This window comes from Rhinatrema bivittatum, chromosome 5, assembly GCF_901001135.1.
Source record: "Rhinatrema bivittatum chromosome 5, aRhiBiv1.1, whole genome shotgun sequence".
NCBI lineage: Eukaryota > Metazoa > Chordata > Amphibia > Gymnophiona > Rhinatrematidae > Rhinatrema > Rhinatrema bivittatum.
In genome coordinates, this window is record NC_042619.1 from 183846389 (window position 1) to 183870098 (window position 23710).

Here is a 23710-nt window from a genome sequence, read left to right on the forward strand (position 1 = left end):
TAGTTCAGGCTATTTGGCACCATTCTGAGGCGCACGGCTGCAGTAGGGCACGGAGGGCAAATGGAACCCGGGACCCCGCTGGACCACCAGGGATCTTCGTAAGTCTTGGGGAGGGATCGGGATGGGGGGGTGGTGTATAATAGTTAATTTAAATGTTTGGGGTGGTTTGGGGTGGTTTTTTTAATTAAAAAAAAAATTGTGCCCCTCTCCGCAGGCAAACCCGAAAAACGAAATTTCCCCGAAATTCGGGGAAATTTCATTTCGGGTTTCGGGACCTCCGAAACCGCAACAAATTAGGAAATTTTGTGCAATTTCCTAATTTGGGCGAAAAACGATACACATCTCTAGTGTACAGTATGGGGAATTACAAACAGCATCATGGCATCAGTAGTATAAATGTTTATAGTGTAGAGAGTCACAGACAGGTCAAAGTCATCAAATCCTCCAAACTATACAATGCTGAGAATTGCAGACATCATAAATGCATTAACGCCCCAAGATGTATGGTACATGAAATGGCAAACAACACAGAGGTATCAAAACCACAAAGCATACAGTGTTGAAAATCACAAACTGTACAGAGGTGTCAGAACCCCATGGAATAAAATATGGGAAATTACAAACAGTAAAGAGCTGTCTATAATCCCACAGCATATAGTGTGGGAAATAACAAATATATCACTGGTGTGAAAGCTTCTAAGGGGTACAGTGTAGGAACTAACAAATAGTATCATGGTGTCAAAACTCCCATTGCACACAATACATGGAATCACAAAATGGACAAAGGTGTCATTATTTCCTTGATGCACAGTATGAGGAATTAAAAACAGCACATGGGTATCAGAACAACCAAGATGTGGAGTGCAGTCTATTGCAAACAGCACAAAGGTATTTAAGCCTTCAAGGCGTTAACTGCAGTCCATTGCTAAAAGCATAAATGTTTCCATAACACTAAGGCATAGAGTGTAATCATAATCTAACAGCACAAATGAGTCTAAACCCCCAAGGTGAGGAGTAGAGTCCATCATAAACAACTCAAAATTGTCAAAACCCCAAGGTGTGAAGTATGGACCATTACAAATAGCACATTGATATCTAAACCACAAAGGCATGGAGTGCAGTGAATTGCAAACAGCACAAATATGTCTAACTATTAAAGTATAAAGTTTGGTGAATCCCAAAGAGCAGAAAGGTGTCTTAACCACCAAGGCATGGAATGTGGCTTATCAAAAAGAACAAAAAGTGGAGTAACTCACCAAGGCATGGAGTGTAGTGAATCTCAAATAGTACAAATGTGTCTAAACCCTTAAGGTGTAAAGTGCATTAATCACAAAAGCAAATTGTTGTCTAAACCACCAAGGCATGGAGTAAAGTGAATCACAAAAAGAACAAAGGTGTCTTAAACAACAAAGGGTTACAATGTGAGAAATTTAAAACTGTACAAATATAACTAAATGACCAAAGCATGAGGTGCAGTGATTCACAAGTAGCACAAAGACTTAGACTGGACTTAATGGTAAGATGAAAAATCATAAAAGGAATGAGAAGGTGAAGAAAAAATATATGTTATCACTTTTATTCTAGGGAGAAACATACCAGTATAACAAACAAAACAACAGGGTGGAAGAAATAGGCTGGGATTGTAAAGAGGTACAACAAAATAAAGAACCATAAAAGAGTTGGGGTGGGAGGAAAAACTTGAAATCTTTTTTTTTATATATCATATTTTTTTCCTGGGTAAAGATATCCCAGGATAACCAACAAAAAGGATGGAAAAATAGTTTGAGATCCTGTAATGGCATGGGTATCTTGGAGCCTGCAATTCCTGTGGGTCTAGGATTATAGCTGTCATATGCTGTGGTGCTGACTAATCTATCATTAGGAATACTGTGCCATGAATTCCAATTTACTGCTCCTAGGTCCTCTGCTTTCACAGTGCTGGGCAGAGTATTTGGTGATATCACCACTGAGCCTTTCTTCCCACTAGGGATCACTGTAGTTTTCCTTTAATTCACCTCCACAATGATATCTTCAGACTAGCAAAACTAGAACTGTTTCTTAATATCCAAAGACCAAGTTCATGTAGCAGAAGCTTTCTCTTAGTTATTTGTATTATTAAACTTCCCTGCTGCCATCTCCATTCAGGCAAATCCCAGCTATTACTGCCACAGCAGTATTATAATTCCTCCATAACAAATCACAAGCAAAATTCTTGGCTTCAAACAATGCAGTTGCCATTCCAGCCCCACTACATTCTCAGGCAGAGACTAATCAGGCTTCCAGCCACTTTCAGTAGCCTAAGCAGTATTGGGAAACCATCTAGTACAGCGTATTTGCTTCTCTGGGACACAAGAGTTTCATTGAGGCAACTAATGCCATTAATTAGCAGTATCCATGCTATATAGCTAGCCCTGGCTGGTACTGTCAAACACCTAATTACTGGGGACCGAGTTCATTCTAGTACATTTTAACTCCTTACTTTACTAAGCAGGGAATAGCCTACCCCTCCACAGATCCTAGGAAAGATCATTGATTATGGAGAGATTTTCCTATTCCAAGGCATTACATTCCTGCTTGCTAATTAGGAGGAGGTGATTTTCCCCTGAGCAGTTTCCACATATAGCTTACTAATTAAGCCTGATCTTTAGCTTATGGGCATCTCACAAATAAAGCTTTTTAATTCAAACACAGCACTATCTCCATGTTTTTCCATCCTGTAGTTTATAAGATGAGGAGCCATTTACTCCTGAGCCTGCCATCAAATCTCTATTCACTTATAATACCAGTCTGTACTCTGTTACCTTTGCCCACATTCTCTATTGTCATGAATACCTTAGATTTCCCTGACACAGCAACCCAATCTGGGAAGGAGTTAAAACAACAAGCAACCCTAAACTTCAACAAGATTATAGCCTCACTAGCTTCATCCCTGTTCAACATACTTGTGTATATTCCCTCATATACTTCCATGAAAACCTTCCTTTCATTTTCAGTTTATAGCAATGTCCTTCTTAGGCAGTATAATGAAGGGAAACTGTAACTTAACTTAAAAGTTCTGTTGTGTGGAAAATCCTGTCTCAGGATTCTCTTCCTCTGAGGCACCTGCCATCAGCTGTTCCTCTGGTTGTATTCTCCCAAGATCTCCAGGTCTAGCCTGCTTCCCCTGCTCAATTGCTCCACAAGCCTCTTATACCCCTCCCCCAAGACTGAGAGTTGTTAATCAATCCATCTAATCCTGAGTCAGGTGTGATGGCCTCCAGCCCAAGAGTCTAGGCAGAGGCACTCTGGGAAATATAGTTCCCTGCACAACTATTTTTGCTTTTCTCTTATTTCTACCCAATCTTGCATTATTCCTATGGGTTTTAACAGGGATTACTGCACAGAGACTAAGCCACAGACTGGTGCATCACCACAGATCCAAACAGCAAACAACATGGGAGCAGCAAAGTTTACATGCTATAGGCAAGGCAGTGTAGGCAGGTTGGAGGGCAAAGGGGTTTGTCTGCTACAAGATACTTCCAGGTGCCTTCCCTCCTTAGTTGCTATCCTAAATCAGGGAAAAGATAATCTGTATGCTTCTCAGAAATAGACCTTTATTTATCAGATTTGGCTGGACATAGGATTTAGAAAATAGCAATTCCTATCTTCAGCATCCTGGTTTCTAAACACCAGTTTTCCCTAAAGAAATGTCTGTATCATGGGTGGTAACAAATGTCATAAACCTTAGCCTGCTTAATATACTAATACTTATGAGTAACTTACCCCTCATTCTAATTTTCAGGTGATTCCTCTGTTCGCCTCTGAAGCAGGTTCTCACTGTAGTACTGGAGAACATGGCCAAGGGAGAGACTTGCTTTCTGGCTTCTGCCTCTGGCGCTTTCCATTTGTCTGGGCTGGCTCTTACTCTTCGTGATAGCAGGGAGATCTTGTCAGCCTTGGACCCTCCTTTTGCTTCCAGGGACACCTCAGCACAGGTTCTCACTCTCAAGGTTTTTGCCACATGTTTGTGTTCAGGATTTGTGTCTCCTCTTCCTCTGGGGGTCCATGGCTTACTTCCCTGCTCCCTTTTGGTTTCATGGTCACTCTGCCAGGGGGTCCATTGCTTTCTTTCCCTCAGGGCTTTTCTCCTCTAGGGGCTTCTTTTCTTTCTTTCTTTCCTCTCCTCTCTCCTCCTTGCCCCCTGTCTTATACTTCCCAGCTGATAAATATGCATAAGTTCATGCATAACCTCACGGTGGGTGGAGGGGTTCTTGCCACATTTCAGGTCTTTTATCCCCTCTCCCCATTACTTCAGGAGGGGTCCTTCTATGTTGCAGGTCCTTTTCCCCCCCTCCCATTTTTTTGGGGGAAACTCCCATGTTGGCATGCCAAGCAGTGTTTCAGAATGTCAGCATTGTCTCAGGCTGTCACTCTTTCTTGCAAAGGTGGGGGTCTACGCTTGCTTGTTTGAATATCCCTGACACTTGCTTAGGATCTTAAGTAGTATTGTCTCTTGTCTGGTTTCTTTATTTGCACAGGAACTGACAAACAGGCACATCTGATAAGGCATCCTTCTCTGCATTAGGACAAGGCCTCCAGTTTCCACTGATGCAATGCAGTTTAAAGTTCACCTGGGTAAAATTCCTTCTCTTGCTGTAGCAGGGTCTGGACCTATCAGAATTTAGCCTGTACATGGCTATTATAATTCATAATTGATGCATCATTGGCAAAGAGGAGATATTTCCCTTCAGCAGATATGCATATTAAAAGCATGACCTCCAAGGTGCTATTTCATAGGGATGTGCAGAGGGACACCATATGTTGCATTCATGATTCAGATTTGTCGGGGAGCAGATACGTTGCATTTGGCCGTATGGCGCCCCAATGCGTTAATACGGCGATTTCTATTCCTGTCCCAGCTAAAATTAAAATTAACTAAACCCCCCACCTTCCTGACTCCCCCAAGACTTACCAAAACTCCCTGGTGGTCCAGCGGAGATTCCAGGAGCCATCCCCTGCACTCTCACACCCTCGGTGCCGGTTTCATGATGGCGCCGATAGCCTTTGTCACAGGGGCTACCGGTGCCATTGGTCAGCCCCTGTCACATGGTCATCGGCGCAATCTTGTGCTCCTACCATGTGACAAGGGCTGACCAATGGTACCTGTAGCCCATGTAACATAGTATGGGCAAAGGCTATCAGCACCATTTTGAGTATTGGCATCAGACGGCCGGAGTGCAGGAGGTCGCTACGGGACCCCCATTGGACCCCCAGGGACTTCTGGCCAGCTTGGGGGGGCCTCCTGACCCCCACAAGACTTGCCAAAAGTCCACGGGGGTCTGGGAGTGACCTCCTGCATGCCGGCCGTCCGATGCTAGTACTAAAAATGGCGCCGATCGCCTTTGCCCTCACTATGTCACAGATACCGATGGTCAGCCCCTGTGACATAGTGAGGGCAAAGGCGATCTGCTGCCAGTATTCAAAATGGCGCCGATCACCTTTGCCCTCAAAATGTCACAGGGGCCGATCGTTGGTACCTGTGACATAGTGAGGGCAAAGGCGATTGGCGCCATTTTGAGTACTAGCATCGGCCAGCCGGCGTGCAGGAGGTCGCTCCCGGACCCCCACTGGACTTTTGGCAAGTCTTATGGGGGTCAGGAGGCCCCCCCTAGCTGGCCAAAAGTCCCTGAGGGTCCAACGGGGGTCCCGGAGCGACCTCCTGCACTCCGGCCGTCCGATGCTAGTACTCAAAATGGCGCTGATAGCCTTTGCCCATATTATGTCACAGGGGCTATTGGTCAACCCCCTGTCACATGGTAGGAACACAAGATGGTGCCGATGGCCATGTGACAGTGGCTGACCAAAGGCACCGGTAGCCCCTGTGACAAAGGCTATCGGCGCCATGATGAAACCGGCACCGAGGGTGTGAGTGCAGGGGGTGGCTCCCGGACCCCCCCGCTGGACCACCAGGGAGTTTTGGTAAGTCTTGGGGGGGTTCAGGAGGGTGGGGGGTTTGTTTAAATTTTTATTTAGGTGGCCGTATAATTCGGCAAAGATTTGTGTATTCGTGGGGAATCGCAATACGTTTCGCTTCCCCACAAATACTACGAATAGTGCAATATACGTTGCGGATCGCCAATACGTCGAAAAAGAATGCACACCCCCTACTATTTCAAGGGCAAGGCAGAAAGGCACACAAGCAGCAGTAAGACCCCCAAAGTAGTATATTAGGGGCATGAGAGGTAAGATAATGAGTAGCATCAAGACTCATAAGGTGGTACATCTGGGGCAGGGAAGGTAGGCATGTGGCAGCAAGACTCCTAAGGTGTTATATTAGGGGCATGGAAGGTAGGCAGAATGGTAGCAGGAAGACTCTTAAAGTGGTAAACCTGGGGCATGGCAGATAGGTATAAAAGAGCTATACCCCTAAGTGGGAACATCAGGGGCATTGCACGTAGACAGAGAGGTAGCAGCAATATATCTAAGGTTTTATATCAGGGGCATGGCAGGTAAGCAGAGTGGTAGCAACAAGACCCCTAAGTTGGTATATCTACAACTTTACAGGTAGGTATGTGGCAACAAAACCCCTAATATGTTATATCTGTGGCATAACAGATAGGCAGAGCAGTAGCAGCATGAGCCCAAAAGTAGTACATCAGGGGTATGGCAGATAGGCATGTGTAGCAAAATCCTTATGGTGGTATATCAGAAGCAAGGCAAATAGGAAAAGTGGCAGCAAGGCCTTCAAGGTGCTTTCATTCATTTTTCCACTCACATGAAAATTCTTAAAAACTAAGCAAAAGGTTGATTGATTTTGAAAGATATCAGCTTTTCCATCAACTCTGGTGCTAGCCATGAGTGCCAAGGGCTTACAATGTCCACTACAATTAAGAAGACACATTCACTAAGCACTCTTATTGGTTGCAAGGAAAGATATTGCTGAACTACCTTGGCTACGTCTGGTAGAGATGTGAATCAGAACCGGAATCGGTTCCGATTCCGGTTCCGATTCACATCGTGAATTTTTTTTCGTGTGGCCCGATCGTTTTTTTTTTTATCGGCTGCACCCAAGCTGATAAGCAAAAAACTCACCCCGACACTTCAAAACAGCCCCCTTAGCTTCCCCCACTCTCCTGACCCCCCAAAAAATGTTTTAAATTACCTGGTAGTCCAGTGGTGGTCCCAGGAGCGATCTCCCGCTCTCAGGCCGTCGGCTGCCACTAATAAAAATGGCGCCGATGGCCCTTTGCCCTTACCATGTAACAGGGTATCCATGCCATTGGCCGGCCCCTGTCACATGGTAGGAGCACTGAATGGCCCGTGCCATTTTTAAAGATGGTGCCGGCCGTCCATTACTCCTACCATGTGACAGGGGCTGGCTAATGGCATGGATACCCTGTAATATGGTAAGGGCAAAGGGCCATCGGCGCCATTTTTATTAGTGGCAACCGATGGCCTGAGAGCAGGAGATCGCTCCCAGGACCACCACTGGACCACCAGGTAATTTAAAACATTTTTTGGGGGGTCAGGAGGGTGGGGAAGCTAAGGGAGATGTTTTAAAGGGTCTGGGTGGGTTTAGGGATTATTTGTGTGTGCCGTTTTTCCCGCCCTCCCCCAAAACGATAAGAGAACCCCCACGAACAATTTCATGGGGTTTTCCTATTGGTTTCGGGGAGCCCCCGATTTCTGACAGCTTTGAAAATATCATATGATATTTTCAATTGTCAGAAATACGATTCACATCCCTAACATCTGGCCAAACAGACATGTTTCCAATATGCCACTATAGCCCTTTACCAGTGCCACATTCTAAGCTTTGTTATAACTCTGTAAGACCTTCTATTAGCACATCCTTCTAAGTGAAATGCAAGAGAGGAAGTACAGGATACTTCTTTTGCATGTTTAGACTTTATATTGGGAAGACATCAGTGTCACTAGATTCTAGGGATGTCTATTTGTTTGTGACAAAATAGGAAATAGAGACGATATTTCCTATTTTGTCGCATTTCTGGGGGGCAACGAAATGATACGAAAACCCACAAAATGTTGTGTGGTTTTCTTATTGTTTTAGGGGGGGGGGGGTAGAAAGGGCACATAAAAAACCCAAACAAACCCACCCCAACCCTTTAAATTTAATTAATTGCAACCTCCCACCCTCCTGACCCCCCAAGACTTGCCCGACCGCCCCCCAAGACTTACCGAAAATCCCTTGTGTTCCAGCGTGGTCCCGGGAGTGATCTCCCCTCTCAGGCCGTCGGCTGCCTCTCATCATAATGGCGCCATTGGCCCTTTGCTCTAACCGTGTGACAGGGGTTATCGGTGCCATTGGTCTAATATCAGTGCCCAATGGCACTGATAGCCCCTGTCACACAGTAAGGGCAAAGGGTCATTGGCGCCATTTTGATTACTGGCAGCCGATGGCCCGAGAGGGAGAGATCACTCCTGGGACCCCCCACTGGACCACCAGGGAATTTCAGCAAGTTTTGGGGAGGTTGGGATGGTGAGGGGTTTTGCAATTAATTAAATTTGAAGGGTTGGGTTTCTTTTGTTGTTTTTTTTTACAACCCCCCATTGTAATAATTGAATTTGAAGGGTTGGGGCAGGTATCAGGCTTCGGTTCATGAGCATCCGAAATAAAATTGGCCTGAACCATGGAAAAATGAAATTTCCCATGGTGGGCCGATAACGAAGGCCAAACCAAAAGCTTCGGCCGAATCACATCTCTACTAGATTCAAACAGCATCTATAAGATAGTTTTCAAAAAGATGCTTCACTGTGATTTGTCTTCTGTATGGTTTCCTACCTTGGTTCTGATAAGGCTCTGACAAGGCTGCAAGGTCACATAGACAGATGTTGGTTACTATATTTACCAGTTGCATTTTGCTGAGCAGTACACAGCCATAGAATTTAATGGGCCTTAAATTTGAATAGGAATCATAAACAAATGAGACAAATATTTTTTATTTCATCCATGGAACCCTTCCAATCATTTTTGGGTGACCACAATTATAACAAATATGAACTCATCATGTTTTACCCATTTATTTCAAACAAATGCACATCCCTACACTTCACATTTGTGAACTCTATATCCAGTATCACCCCATCATGTGCAGGTTCTGCTACCAATTTTTAGAACATTTCTCTCTACCTAGAATCCAGGCTCTCCCTGCTTATATAGAACATCACAACCAGGATATCCCAATCAACATCCAGCAGATTAAAATCACCAAGCAATAGCACTTCCCCTTTCATAAAAATTGTGTGTCTTCAATTAAATCTCTATCCATTTATGGAGAAAATTAAAGGATTCTTACAAAAAAATGAGCAGGAATAACTCTATATAAATATAATCCTATGGAAATAGGAGAAATCTAGCAAAATCTATTGTATCCTTCCATAAGTCCAATATTATACTGGAGCAAAAATGCACTTTACACATCTGATGTATACACCAAAAGCGCAAATGAAACTTTACTTGGTCATAGTTTAACACTTAAAGTTCTTTTATTTCAACACGGTGACTCCTTTCAATGAAAACACAGTGTTTTGCAACAGTCCCCAACACGGACCCGTGTTTTGCCAGTCCGGCTGCTTCGGGGGGATAATTTAAACAACAATCTCTGTCATAAGTAATCTTAGTAAAAATCAGGAGCACTAAGATTACTTATGACACAGATTGTTGTTTAAATTATCTCCCCGAAGCAGCCGGACTGGCGAAACACGGGTCCGTGTTGGGGACTGTTGCAAAACACTGTGTTTCATTGAAAGGAGTCACCGTGTTGAAATAAAAGAACTTTAAGTGTTAAACTATGACCAAGTAAAGTTTCATTTGCGCTTTTGGTTTATCCTTCCATAAGGCCAGAAACAAATTCTGACCAGAGACAATACAATATATTGCTGATATAGTGGAATTCTCCTTGTTATTGTCCTTTCTATACTTTGCAATTTTATTTTACTGTTATTACTATTATATATTTCTCTTTTATTTTCATCTACTTTATGTACTACTTTGGCAATGCATACAAAGTATCATGCATATAACATTTCTTGACACTGAAAGTGTCAAGAAAATATGTATGCAATTTGCAACAGAAATTGCATTTAATCATTAAATAGTTCCCATATGTAGTCTTCATGAAATAATTGGTTAGACATAATTGTTGGCACATTAGCTATTTCCTACAGAGATAAAGGGATATGCTTATCAACCATTTTCTTTTTCTCTTTCTCTTGAGGTTTTAGTTTTTTCATATGGAAAGGTTAACGATGAAGTCTGACATTTTTAAGTTGTTCTGTGAACTGAAGTTTATCTTGTAACACACAATGGGTTTTTTATGCATTATAATTTATAGACAGCAGAAAAAGAGCTATGTCTAATTCCATGCTGCTTGCACACTTTGAACAAGAATCAGAATCATTATTGTAGCATGACTGAACTGGTTTGTGAAGTGTGTGCATATTATGTTGGTCTTTAATGAAAAAAGATCACTCTCAACTGGAGCTTCATTATTTAGCAGGTTTTATTCAAAACAATATCCCAGGGGCATTTTAATGAGAGTAAAATGTGCATAGAACCACAGAGAGAAGTTGCTTTAGATTAGATTCAATTACTGAAAGGTGATATGGTTGAGTTTACTTTTTTCCATTACCTAAATAATTATGCAAAAAAGAAATAGCTACAATTATTTACCAAATAATGTATAAGAAATTTCCTTTTCAAATGAACTAAATTCAACTATTTAAAATGACTGGTTGATGAGAAAAACAGTGAGCTTTGATTTTTGAAATTGTTGTTGTGGCAAAAGTTTTAAAACAGGGAACATTCTATAGTAAGATATTTTGGGGCACCCTAAACCACGGTTCATTACAACAAATTGTACATAGGAGCAAAACATTATTTTTTCAAAGAGCTTACAGTAAAAGGGGTTGATTTACTTCTGGAAGTTTGGTTCTCCAGGTGAAGTGTATCCACCTATCAAATTTTCCCAAATATCTGCTCTCAAAAAGGGGATATTTGTGTGCACAGCTGTCCTATACACTCCATTGCTCATTCTTTCCAGCTTCCAAAGGGCTATTTTCTAGGGATGTGCATTCATTCTGGTTCGGGGAGCCCAAAACATGAAGGAATTTTTCCTGATTTTCGGGAAAAATTTGTTTTCGGGTTTAGTGTGCACTAATGCCCGTTAGTGAGCACTAATGAAAAAATGTTAGCGTGCACGGGAAATACGAAATTTCCTGCGGCGGGCCGAAAATGAAGCCTGAACCAATAGGTTTGGGCTTCACACAACCCTACTATTTTCCCACCTAGATAAACTGTTTTTTTTTCTATTCCCCAAGGTCTCTACCCCAAATTCAGATCAATAGTGAATCCTTGCGGCCTCCTTGATGGTGTTTGGCTCCCATTATTTCCCATGGGAGGAAATGTATTTGTTTATTTTCTTTGTAGGTAATTGGAAAATCATGGCCCAAGCCATCCTATTTATTTTTACTCTATCATTTCCATTCTAATAGAATCAGAAAGAGTCTCAGAAGAATCTGGAAAACATTTTTCACTGCCTTTAAAAAGGATGTACTATGGTTACTACAAGACCTAGCCTGACTTAGATGAAAAGTATCTTTGTTCTATCCTACCTACTGTACAAGCATCCAATAATATATATAAACATGCCCACCTGCTTTCACTCTGGCTTTCTTTTCTCATTCATAACATTTTCTCACAATCATTGTCTGGAAGTTAGACTATGCAAATGTAACACTGTACATGAGCCCTCATGCTTCTGCACGCAGATCTATTATACACATGCACACACAACTAAAGCTTTGAAGAAACATAAAAGATTACAACCATAGGGGCCATCTCTTCCAGATCAAACCCCAGCAAATGCATTCATGCATAAAGGAATCTACTGCTGGTATGTCTGGACTGGAAAAAACGTGTCCTTTGAAGAGTTTGTTGTATACTCTCAATAAAGAAGAAACCATTTCACTGTTCTAATGTTATTTGTTGTGAATCAATGTATCTGGTAAAACTGGGAGACAAACAGGCCCAGAGAAATACCATGAGGTGACTAAAAGCGCTCTCTCTCTCTCTGATGATCTGCTAGAGACTGTTATTTGCAGTTCACTTTTACTCATTTCTGGCTCTTGTCCAAGTTGTGCTGTTTCAGTTCTTCTATTTAGAATTTGTGAGATCAGTAGATTTATGCCCTAAACTGCAGTTTTGCTAAGAGATGACTCCCAGACAGTTTAGGCACTGGCCTTATAAGGCAGTTAACAGATGTTTCTTGTTCCTATTTTGGCTCGTCACTAACAGACTAAGAAAGCACGTAAAACTATCATGATTAAGAAGTTTAATGCTAAGCTTTGTACAATATATTGATCCACATTTATTCATTGGTGATTCCCTTTGTTCCACTATTCCCACCTTCTGCGTAACAAAATTCTACTTCCTTTCCCTGTTGCCTTCCACATTCCAAATCTTAGAAAAAAGGAAGCACTCTAAAGACTATCAAGAATATTTCAAAAATGTAGCTTTTTCTTCAGCCTTATGTAACTTTAGCAAAAACAACTTAAAGTTATTTCTACTTTCATTAAAATTATCATATCTGACAACTCTTTATGCTGTTGCATGCACCATAGCATACAAGCTCTCCTTCATATAAATTCTCAGCTCTTAATCTGAGCCGTATTTAATATATGGTAATGGGCATGAGATGGACAACAATTCTTTGCATTAATACTTCAAACATATAATAATAAAGGCCACTGCAATGCAACATGCAAACCCTATGAGGAAAAAGATTTGTACTTTTGTTCCCCATCCTTTATTCTGCTCCCATATAGATAAAAAAGGCTTTTGCCACTCTGGTTCAGCTAGCCAATTAGTAAGAAAATTATAATTTTCTTCTAAATACTTGGTTAAATTAAGAATTATAGGGATATGATCGTCACCTCTACACAATACAGACAAACATAAGCAGTCTGGAGAGTATGACATAGGCCTCCTTGTGAATTTAACAGCAGATCTAGGGACAACCTATGATTCTGCAAAGTAGCAGTTATTTTTCTTAACTGAATGGCAATATGTTTTTGTGATTTCCATTGTAATGTTTGTAAATAATTCTACAATGGCCTGTAGAGGCAAAATACTTCTGGCTAATCTTGCAGTACCATGGCCAGCTCCAAATATGAGTATCCCTTTACCCTCCAAACTGAAAGTTGTCCCTCTCAAAGTTAAAGGATCCCAAGTTATGGTTTCTGCTGGAGTGGCATACTTGTCACATTGTTGGTGCTTAGGGTTAAACATATGACCCATGAACAAAGGTGGAAATTTCCTTCACACGCACATGTTTTAAAATTTGCTTACTAGTATGTGTAAAAGCTGACAAAAGCTACGGAAAGTACATGTTTGAAATCACCTCATGTAAATGTTTAAAATTAGCAACACAAATATATGTGCATAGGAGCTGCGCTTTACTTCTCTGGATAAGTTTTGACTTATTTGGCTAAGTCTTTGAAAACACTATTTATACACCTATGTAAGATAGCCAGATAAGTCTTCTATAACAATGTACTATCAAGGTAGTGAAGAGAACATTGTAGAAATTGCATCTTTGTGAGACTTTCCTCACTCCAAATGATATCAAATCTTCACTGAGCAGTACTGTGCTGTTCGTATGTCTCATTCTGCATGTCAAACTGGCCTCAAAACCCTAAACCAGCACCAAAACCTCAACTTGAGTTATTAGCTAGCCCTCCTATAGTGATAAAAACAGTTGAATACTGTGAGGGCTTTATAAAGAATCTCTCTCTCTCTCTCAGCACTTTGCAAGTTGCAATGTGAAATATGTATTGTGGGGTGCAAAAACATTAACGCACCCTATGATACACTACCCTTGCAAAGCATTTTGATGAATTAGGGGTTAGCCAGCTAAGTCTTAAACATTGCCACTTAGCCAGATAGATCAAAACTTATCTGCTGGCTGTATTGAAAATACATGCCGCATATCTATTATATATGAGAGCATGTTGTAAAATACATATAAATGTACCCTACATCGTGCATTCTCATTTACATGCACAATATAAAATAAATATGCATAAGCATTAATGCTCCTATACAGGTATATAAGAGCATGCATGTGCATGTTTTAAAGTTATCATTCTTAGGGTTCTTTTCCAAAGATTTTCATGCTTATAAATGAACTTGCAAATGTACTTTATGTGTAAATGGACTTTTGAAAACTGCTACTGTATATGCCATTGAATTGTCAATAGGTTTTATGTGTATAAGTACACTTTATTCATGCACAAATATTTTTGAAATTTGATATGATAATAAGTTACATTTACATATATAACTCCTTTGAAAATTACTACAAGGGAGGATAACTTTGAAATATGTGCTCATGTGCCTATATACATGTGTATAGGTGCATGTATGCTCTCGAGCATGTATTTTCTATCATGTGCCCAAATGCACATGTATGATGTAAAATACATGTAAATGAACTTTACAACATGCTCGTTTATCTAAAAGATAAATGGCATGTAATTTCAACATAGCTGAATAAGATTTAATTTAGCTAGAAAAGTCAAACCTTTTCTGGAAAAGTGAAACACAGTTCCTATGCACATGAATTTTTGTTCATAACTTTGAACGTTTACGTGTGGGGATGTCACACAGTAAGTGCAAGTCAACAAGCATGTACACATGAAGGAAGTTATCAGTTTTACAAATTCAGCCACCAGTTGGCCAAGTTTATCCCTAGGTCATCAGTACCCTTCTGGTTCTTCAGCCTGAACTCTCCTCAGTTTACTCACACCACTTACCTAGTCAGTATTTGGCAAAAATCACTTTAATTCTCACTTACACCAGATGATTTGCAAGTGTAAATATATGCAAGTAACATATACGTGTCACTTTTGCAGGTTAAAATAAAAAATAAATATCACCATACTGGGTCAGACCAAGGGTCCATCAAGCCCAGCATCCTGTCTCCAACAGTGGCCAATCCAGGTCATAAGAACCTGGCAAGTACCCAAAAACTAACTCTATTCCATGTTACCATTGCTAGTAATAGCTGTGGCCATTTTCTAAGTCAACTTAATTAATAGCAAGTAATGGACTTCTCCTTCAAGAACTAATCCAAACCTCTTTTAAACACAGCTACACTAAGTACACTAACCACATCCTCTGGCAACAAATTCCAGAATGAGTTGAGTGAAAAAGAACTTTCTCCGATTAGTTTTAAATGTGCCACATCCTAACTTCATGGAGTGCCCCCTAGTCTTTCTATTATCTGAAAGAGTAAATAACCGATTCAATCTACCTATTCTAGACCTATCATGATTTTAAACACCTCAATCATATCCCCCCTCAGCTGTTGTTGCAACCGTCACTTCCCGACGGCTTCACTCTGCCTACCTTTCCATTTCTGTGGCTCCTCCTGCTCTTCACGGACGCCTGGCTGCCGAGGTGTCTGCCTGCCGTCCTCTATGGTGTCCCCGGACCGGCTTGGGTGCTGCCTCCTGCCATGTTCTACAGGTAACTTAGGGCGTGCACGCCGTGCGGCCCTCATTCTTATTTCCTCATTGGTGTGTTCCTCAGGAGCGTCCCCCTGTGATGTCACGCTGCCCGGATATTTAAGCCTACAGTTTATTGCTAGCTGTTGAGTTAGCAAGGGGGATTCTTATGGATGGGATTCACTCTCCGTACACAGCTACTCTGCCTCTCCAGCTTCCATTGGACTCTTTCTGCTAACGGGGTACACGCTCCTCGGGGGCATCTTTTGCTTCTTTCAGGTCGCTATCAGGTAACCGGTACTCGCTCCTCGAGGGCCCATGTTCCCTGACCCGTTGCCTGCATCTATCTCCTCTTCTACTTGGAAGAATCAGTGAGTACTACTATCATCTACTCCTCAGAGCTGTCTGCCTGGAACCAGGTACTCGCTCCTCGAGGGCCTGCCTCCGTTCCAGTGCCAGTGCCAGTGCCATCTCCTACGTGGAACCGCTGTGTGAGTACTTTGCCAAAGAGTCTCTCTGCTCCCAGGGATCTGGTACTCGCTCCTCGAGGGCCAGCTCTCCCTATCTCGGGGCTTCTCCATATTTGGGACTCCGTGAATGTTATATTGTACTCATTCTCTCAGTTCTCTCCACTACAGCACTGCTACCGGAGGAACCGCTGTTCCAGCGCCCTGGGGAATACTAGCCCAGCTGGGCTACATCTTCTACTCACTACTGCCACCAGGACATTAACCAAAGCAGGAACAAGGTGCTAGCTTACAGGAGATTCTAGAACGAGGTACTTAGCTTTCAGACGAATACAGGAACAAGGTTTGCATCATCAGGCTGGAAACAACAGGAGAGGAACATCAGGACTGGAACAGGAGACACACCTCAGGGCTGGAACATGGACATCAGGAACATCAGGACTGGATCAAGAGACAGACCTTGGGACTGGAACGACAGGCAGACATCAGGACTGGACGAGGAGCTCCAACAGAGAACATGAAACAGAGGACCTTGCAGAAGTTCTGGAACACGGACGACTTCCTGGAGCGAAGGATCTCAGGAGTGACGAACTCCTTGCGAAGGCAAAGACACAGTGAAAGCTGAGCCCTTTAGTAGAGCTGAGGTGGACAACGCCCAGGGAGGGGTCAGCAGGGGGCCACACCTGGCTGGCCCTTGAAGAGAAGCAGAGAGGAGTGCGCTCACGCCCTAGGAGGCTGGAGAGAAGAGCTGGAAGCTGGTGGCGTCCTCAGCCACGTGGAGGGCCCAAGGAAGCCACGGAGCAGCCCTGGACTGGAGCTGGGTGAAGGCAGTTCAGTGGAGCAGCTCCCAGCTGCATGGACAGAAACAGAGAGATAAGGCTGGCTGCAGAGGAAGCGGGGGAAGGGCTGACTGCAGGAACGGCTCCATGCCGTGAGGACAGCCCCAGGAGGAGAGGTAAGACTGCAGGCAGAGTGGAAGCTGTAGTAAGCTACAGGCACAGCTCCACGCTGCAAAGCTGAAGAGAGAAGTGCTGGCTGCAGGGAACTGTGAGAGAGAACAGAGAGGTGCAGGCACTGGCCGGGACGGCTCTCTGCCAGGCAAGGACCCGGGATCACAGCAGCACGTCGGGGGAAGGCAGGAACAGTAGCAGAGAAGCAGACCGCATGGCAACAGCTGATTCAGGGAGAAAGAAGCAGCGTCAGCAGCCCGGCTGGCTGTGGCTGTGAGAGGTAAGAACCTGCACACGCTTCTTGTGGGCAGGAGCATAACATCACCTTGCACTTATCCACATTAAATTTCATCTGCCATCTAAAATACCATCATACATGTAAATGTTGGCCTTACCCAGGAATACCCCTGGATTGCCCCTTTTTTACTAGTGCTATTTTGCGCTCATGTGCACATATGGATTCATATGTGAACCCCCTCTAAAATGCATGGTATATTCAAGGGCCATATACATGCATATGTAGCCCTTTTTGTACAAATATCTCTTTTAAAATTTATTTTTAAGTGTGTAAATGGGCTTTTTAAAATTGTTATGTTAGTATGTTTCATTTACCCGTGTAACTACTTTGAAAATTAGTTACCTTCCCAAACTCTCAAAAAGAGAACACCACTCAGTATCCATGTTTAATCCTTGAGTAGGCATGGAAATAAAATGACAAATCCAAAATTGTTCTTTAGCATTTAGATTGTCTTCTTTGTCTCCCCCTTCAAGATGGACATACTTATTCAATGATCATGCATTTCAGGTTATCAATACATGGAAATGCTCAATGCAGTATTGTACTAAAGGAGCTGTGGTTTTAGGAGTAGCAGTACATCTCCAATTTTCATTTAGCCATGTTTTGATTGTTCTTTTGTACACTTAATATAATCGTGGAGAGGACAAATAATAATAAATACAACCCATGGGGACGTATAATCATCCCACACTTCAATTAAAAAATCTGACTTGTATCTGGACATATCCATCCTGTTCTTAGTACTGCATGTGCACAGTGGGGCAGATTTTCAAAGGGTTACGTGCATACCTTATGCACGTAACCCCAAAAACCTGCTCCTGCGCGTGCTGAGACTATTTTGCTTAGACTTGGCAACGCGCGCAAACCCCGGGACGCGTGTATGTCCCGGGGCTTGAAAAAGAGGGCGGGGAGTGGACGGGGCAGGGCGGTCCAGGGCATGGTGGGGGTGGGGATGGAGCCTCCAGACACAGCGGCCATTTGCCGCTGTTCCCGGGATCGCGGGCTGGCCGTCGCACACAATCTACGCCTGCCCGGAGGCACGTGCAAATTGAAAATTAAGGGTCAGGATGGGGGTTTCAGAGCGGCCTCGGAGGAAATAGGGAGGGAATAGGGAAAGCCATCAGGGCTCCCCTAGGGCTCGATTTGCGCAAGGTGCACAAGTGTACACCCCCTTGCGCGCTGACCCCAGATTTTATAACATGCGCGCGGCGGTGTGCACATGTTATAAAATCGGGCGTAGATATGTGCACGCCGGGTTGCACACACAAATTTATGCCCATGCATACGTTTTAAAATTGTAAACAATTACTGCAAATACTGTATCCATGTGAGTCACAGCTCATGCTATAATTAGGGATCTCAAACTTGGTAATGATGCTTGTGTGACATAATCTTTAATGTTGCATCCCCTCATGTATATAAAACAAAGTTGCTCTTAAACAGGCCTATGCAATACCAGCAGGCAAAAGCGGGCGTTCATAATTGAGCGTCCGCTTAACTAATGCACACTGATCTACCTCTCTGGGGTACATGATGCAATATTTAAATGGGCTGCCATGGTAAAATGGAGGCACTAGGGGAAATTGGGTGCCCCTAGTGCCTCTTTGGCAGCTGGCACCCAGAAGAGATGACTGTCAGTGCAGGTTAGGAAAATGGATGCTCAGTTTTACAAGCATCCATTTTCCTAACCTGTGCACTGCCACGGGTTAGGAAAATGGCCACTCATTAACGGTTAGATTTTTAAAAAATACGCGCATGCGTCCATGTGCGTGTGCTGGTGTGCATGTTATAAAATCCAAGCCAGCACACGCAGAGGGGTAAGAGTTCCCCAGTTTATGCGCAGCGACGAGATTGGGCCTCCGCCAGTTCCCTCCCAGTAAGCTCCAATTAAAGAGCAGGCTGGGAGGGAACTTTCCTCCCCCCTACCTACCCTCCCTCCATCTTCCCCTCTCCTTCCCGACCCCTTTCAAGGACCTACCTTGTGTTCTTTATTTCAGAACTTACACTAGCTCATGAGCTAGCATAAGTTGCACATGCCGGCAGGCTACCGCGTGCGATCCCCCGGCATTGAGGCAAATGGCCGCTGTACTGGCGGCCTCCAGCTCCACCCCTCCCCGCCCCCAGGACCGCCCCTTGATAGAGGCCTGACTCTTGACGCGTAATGGGGTTTTCGTACATGGCCGAGTCTCTTCTAAAATGCACGCAGCGCGTGCAAGGCCCAGTAGCATGTGTAATCCATGTTTTCCCCACGTGCAAGGGATTTAAAATATTGCCATGATATTAAGTCAGAGGAACTGAAAAAAGGAATAGATAACCAATATTTTCTGCTTTTCTGTTAATTTTAGGGGCTCCTCAAGAATTAACTCCTACTCCGGGGCAGGCATTAATTTTCAAGAGTAAAATGGTACATGTCGGGTGCACATTTTTTTTTGCATGTTGATGAGATTTTTTTTCATGTTGATGAGGCTATTAGCTACGTGCTAGTTAGGACACACGTTTTGTACATACTAATCCCCTTATTGTATAAGGGGTTTAGGATGTGCGTCCAAGCGTTTGTTAATCAGTGTGCTTGGCTGAGCGCAGTATATTGCCTCATTTTGTTAGTGCAGTGTGCAATGACAAAATATGCCAGTGTTTGCAAATATTAGCTGAATAGCCATAGATTTATCATAACATCTCAAAATGCATTTAACATGAGGCATTTTAGAAGGTTGATTGCATTTCAATAATTATTTTCTATTAGCAAACTTAGGCCTGGATTTATCAAAATGCACTAAATACTGCATGCGATAGGAAAAGGGGTGTGTTTTATGGTAATAGGCTGTTTATCTCAGTGTGCTATCTTAGTGCTTTGCATAGGTATTAGTGTAAACTGCCAGAATTGTTGTATTTCCTACCTACAACCACGAGAGAGAGAGAGAGAAAGTTAGCATGTGGCAAATTTAAAACTAATCAGAGAAAGTTCTTTTTCACTCAACGCACAATTAAACTCTGGAATTTGTTGCCAGAGAATGTGGTTAGTGCAGTTAGTATAGCTGTGTTTAAAAAACTATTGGATAAGTTCTTGGAGGAGAAGTCTATTACCTGCTATTAATTGAGTTGACTTAGAAAATAGCCACTGCTATTACTAGTAACGGTAACATGGAAATGACTTAGTTTTTGGGTACTTGCCAGGTTTGTATGGCCTGGATTGGCCACTGTTGTAGACAGGATGCTGGGCTTGATGGACCCTTGGTCTGACCCAGTATGGCATGTTCTTATGTTTTTATGTTCTTAAGAGAGAGAGAGAGAGACACTAACTATAAGGCTCTCATACTAGGTAGATATTTATACCTCTATATGAGGCCCAACTAGCTACTCGAGGTGAGGTTTAGGTATTAGTGTAGGGGTTAGGGGCCACTGACATTCAGAGTGTGACGTACAAACTGAACAATGCACTCTTGTGAAGATTTGATGACCTTCAGAGTGAGGAAACTCACCCAAAGATGAGATTTGTGCAGTGTTCTCTCAACCTAGCTTGATGTTACCCAGGAGGAGAGTCCATCAAATTAGATTGAGAGAACATTGCACAAATCTCATCTTTGGGTGAGTTTCCTCACTCTGAAGGTCATCAAATCTTCACAAGAGTGCACTGTTCTGTTTGTACGTCGCACTCTGAATGTCAAAGTGTCCCCTAACCCCCACACTAATACCTAAACCTCACCTCGAGTAACTATGGGCCTCATATAGAGGTATAAATACCTATCTAATATGAGAAACTTATAGCTAGGTGCTCTCATTCTCTCTCTCTCTCCCTTCCTCCCCTAGCATGAGGGCCTGATAGCTAGGCTGACTCTCCAGCAGCTAAAAATGTTATTTGCAAAAACATCACAAAGTGTGATAAAGACATATCACACGGCTTAATGAAAAAGATGTAGTTAAAGCCATGCGATATGGCTTCATAAATTGTGAAGCTTGGCCACAAACTTCCCCTTTTTCTGATTTGCATCGCACCATGCGTTAAGGTGCTTTTGCATGTGTTAAAGGTGCTTAACGCATGCAAAAACGCCATATAACACTTTGATGAATGCCCCCCTTAGTCCTCTTAAAAGCTGATCAAACTGCTCTTAGAGATTATCCCCTATCTAGGATTCACTGTGCCTGCACCTTAAATACTACCAAATTAGAACACATATGGTGAATTCTTAAAAACTGACTGATGGGCAAATTCCAATGGCTTTATATGAGTGGAAACATTCCTGATCTTATAGATCCTCATTTGGCCAAGTTCCGGGACTAGGTAATTTTTCAACATACCTAAATCTGGAAAGTTGCTTTTAAAGCTTGTGAGAGTGCTGGGATTTTTCCCATTGATTCCTATGAAACAAATAAACATTACAGAAAACATGCAAATGAGACAGTCTTGTGATTGAACTACAGGTAGGTGTTTTGGGCTTCTTATTCTTAGTTTGTGTTGACATCACTGTCTATGAATGGCCAGTGTTATTTCCATGCCCTTTAGCTACACATACAGATATCTCTCAAGTGATACTGTATATCCAAAAAAATAATGAGGGATATACATATTGTAATAAAACATAGAAAGCAGAAGATCAAAGGCATCTACCGAGAAGGAGGAGATGAGTCTTCATCTTTATGATATTCTTCATTTAATTTTTCCTGCCAGTTTTCTCTGTAAGAATGGTGAAACAGGAGGGGAAAATTAGATTTTACCTTTCTGAAGCTCTAATGATGGTTTTGGGACCTATCAATATATTTGTCTCTTTAGCTGTTGCCTATAGAATAGGGATGTGCAGAGCAAAATTTTATGTTCATATTTTTTATGTCCGAAAGGGGGTCCCACTTGCGGCCAATATGGACATAAAAAAAATCCAATGAGTTGGGTATATGTACATATGTGCAAAAAAAAAATTTAAACCCCCTCACCCTCCTTAATCACCCCCCAGACTTACCACAACTCCCTGGTGATCGAGCGAGGAGTGAGGACGTCATTTCTGCAATCCTTGGCGAGAAGCATGTGACGTCGGTGGCACGTCGAGTGACGCGGCGTCACGTGATTCCCGGCTCGTTCGCGCCGCACGGCTCGTTCGGCCCAAAAAGAACTTTTGGCCAGCTTGGGGGGCCTCCTGACCCCCCCAAGCTGGCCAAAAGTTCTTTTTGGGCCGAACGAGCCGTGCGGCGCGAACGAGCCGGGAATCACGTGACGCCGGCGTCACTCGACATGCCGCCGACGTCACATGCTTCTCGCCAAGGATTGCAGAAATGGCGTCCTCACTCCTCGCTCCATCACCAGGGAGTTGTGGTAAGTCGGGGGGGGGGGGATTAAGGAGGGTGAGGGGGTTTATATTTTTATTTTGGCTCAACAATCGCGATTTCCCACATATCGAACATATCTATGTTCGATATGTGGGAAATCCGATCGTTTATGTCGAATCAATTTTTTAAGTAAAAAAAAAATATGAGTTGCGTTTTACTAATGCGGTCAATCCGAATGCACACCCCTACTATAGAAGAGATGGTTTTGCTGGTGAATAGATGGCTAATGGAGATCTAGCATTCTAGCAGATCAGCTATTCATTTCTGAGCAGTGGCATGAGAAAAGGCCCACTGTTGCCAGATGAATTCCTTTAGTTACAGTCTGAAGCATTATCCATGCTGACATTGAACCAGGAGAGTCACAATGCAAATGTGGTTGAAGGCAAGAATGTAGTGTTGCTACTGAAAAAAGATGTTTGGAATATAAAACCAAATTGGCATTCCTTTGCATGTTGTAAATTGCTTAACTTGGGGTTCTGGCTGTAACATATTTGAATTGAGTAAGGTGGATCTGAAGGGTCAGCAGAGAAAGGAAGAGCACCATGGGTCAGATCATGAGAAATATGAGAACTCACACCTTTGATTCAGGTGCAGCAGATAATCTTCTCAAGGTACCGAACAATGTCTCCTTAAGGGAACTAAAGGCATGGCCTGAACTGAACTTTTTTTTTTTTTGGGGGGGGGGGGCAAAGTTATCATGGGTAGGCACTGGGGTCTGTCATCCTCCCTACTCTACTCCTGTCCCTTACCCCATCCTATGTGGTCCTTCACAGCAGGGGTCTACAAAACTCTTAATTTGTTTCAACCCTCTGCATCTGTCTCTTTACTGTCTGTGTGGACTGTCTCTGCTGTTTTTCACTCTCCCTCTGTGTTTAATGAAACTACTATATACAAGTGTTAATCTCTGAGGATGCTAAAGAACAATTATGTAGCCATCCCAGGCATTCTTAAAATTTGAAGGGGCAAAGAGAAAAGGGAATAAGTGCCTGAAAAAAAGTAAACAAAGAATTTGATGGCTTTAAACTTTTACATGTCTGTCCCAAGATCAGTGGTGTTTCTCATTCATGTTAGCCTCCTTAATGGCGCAGGCAGTGATTCCAGTGTCTCCAGAACTTCTTATTCTTGCATCATTAAAAAGCAAGAATTGATTAATTTCCTATGAGATAAACTAA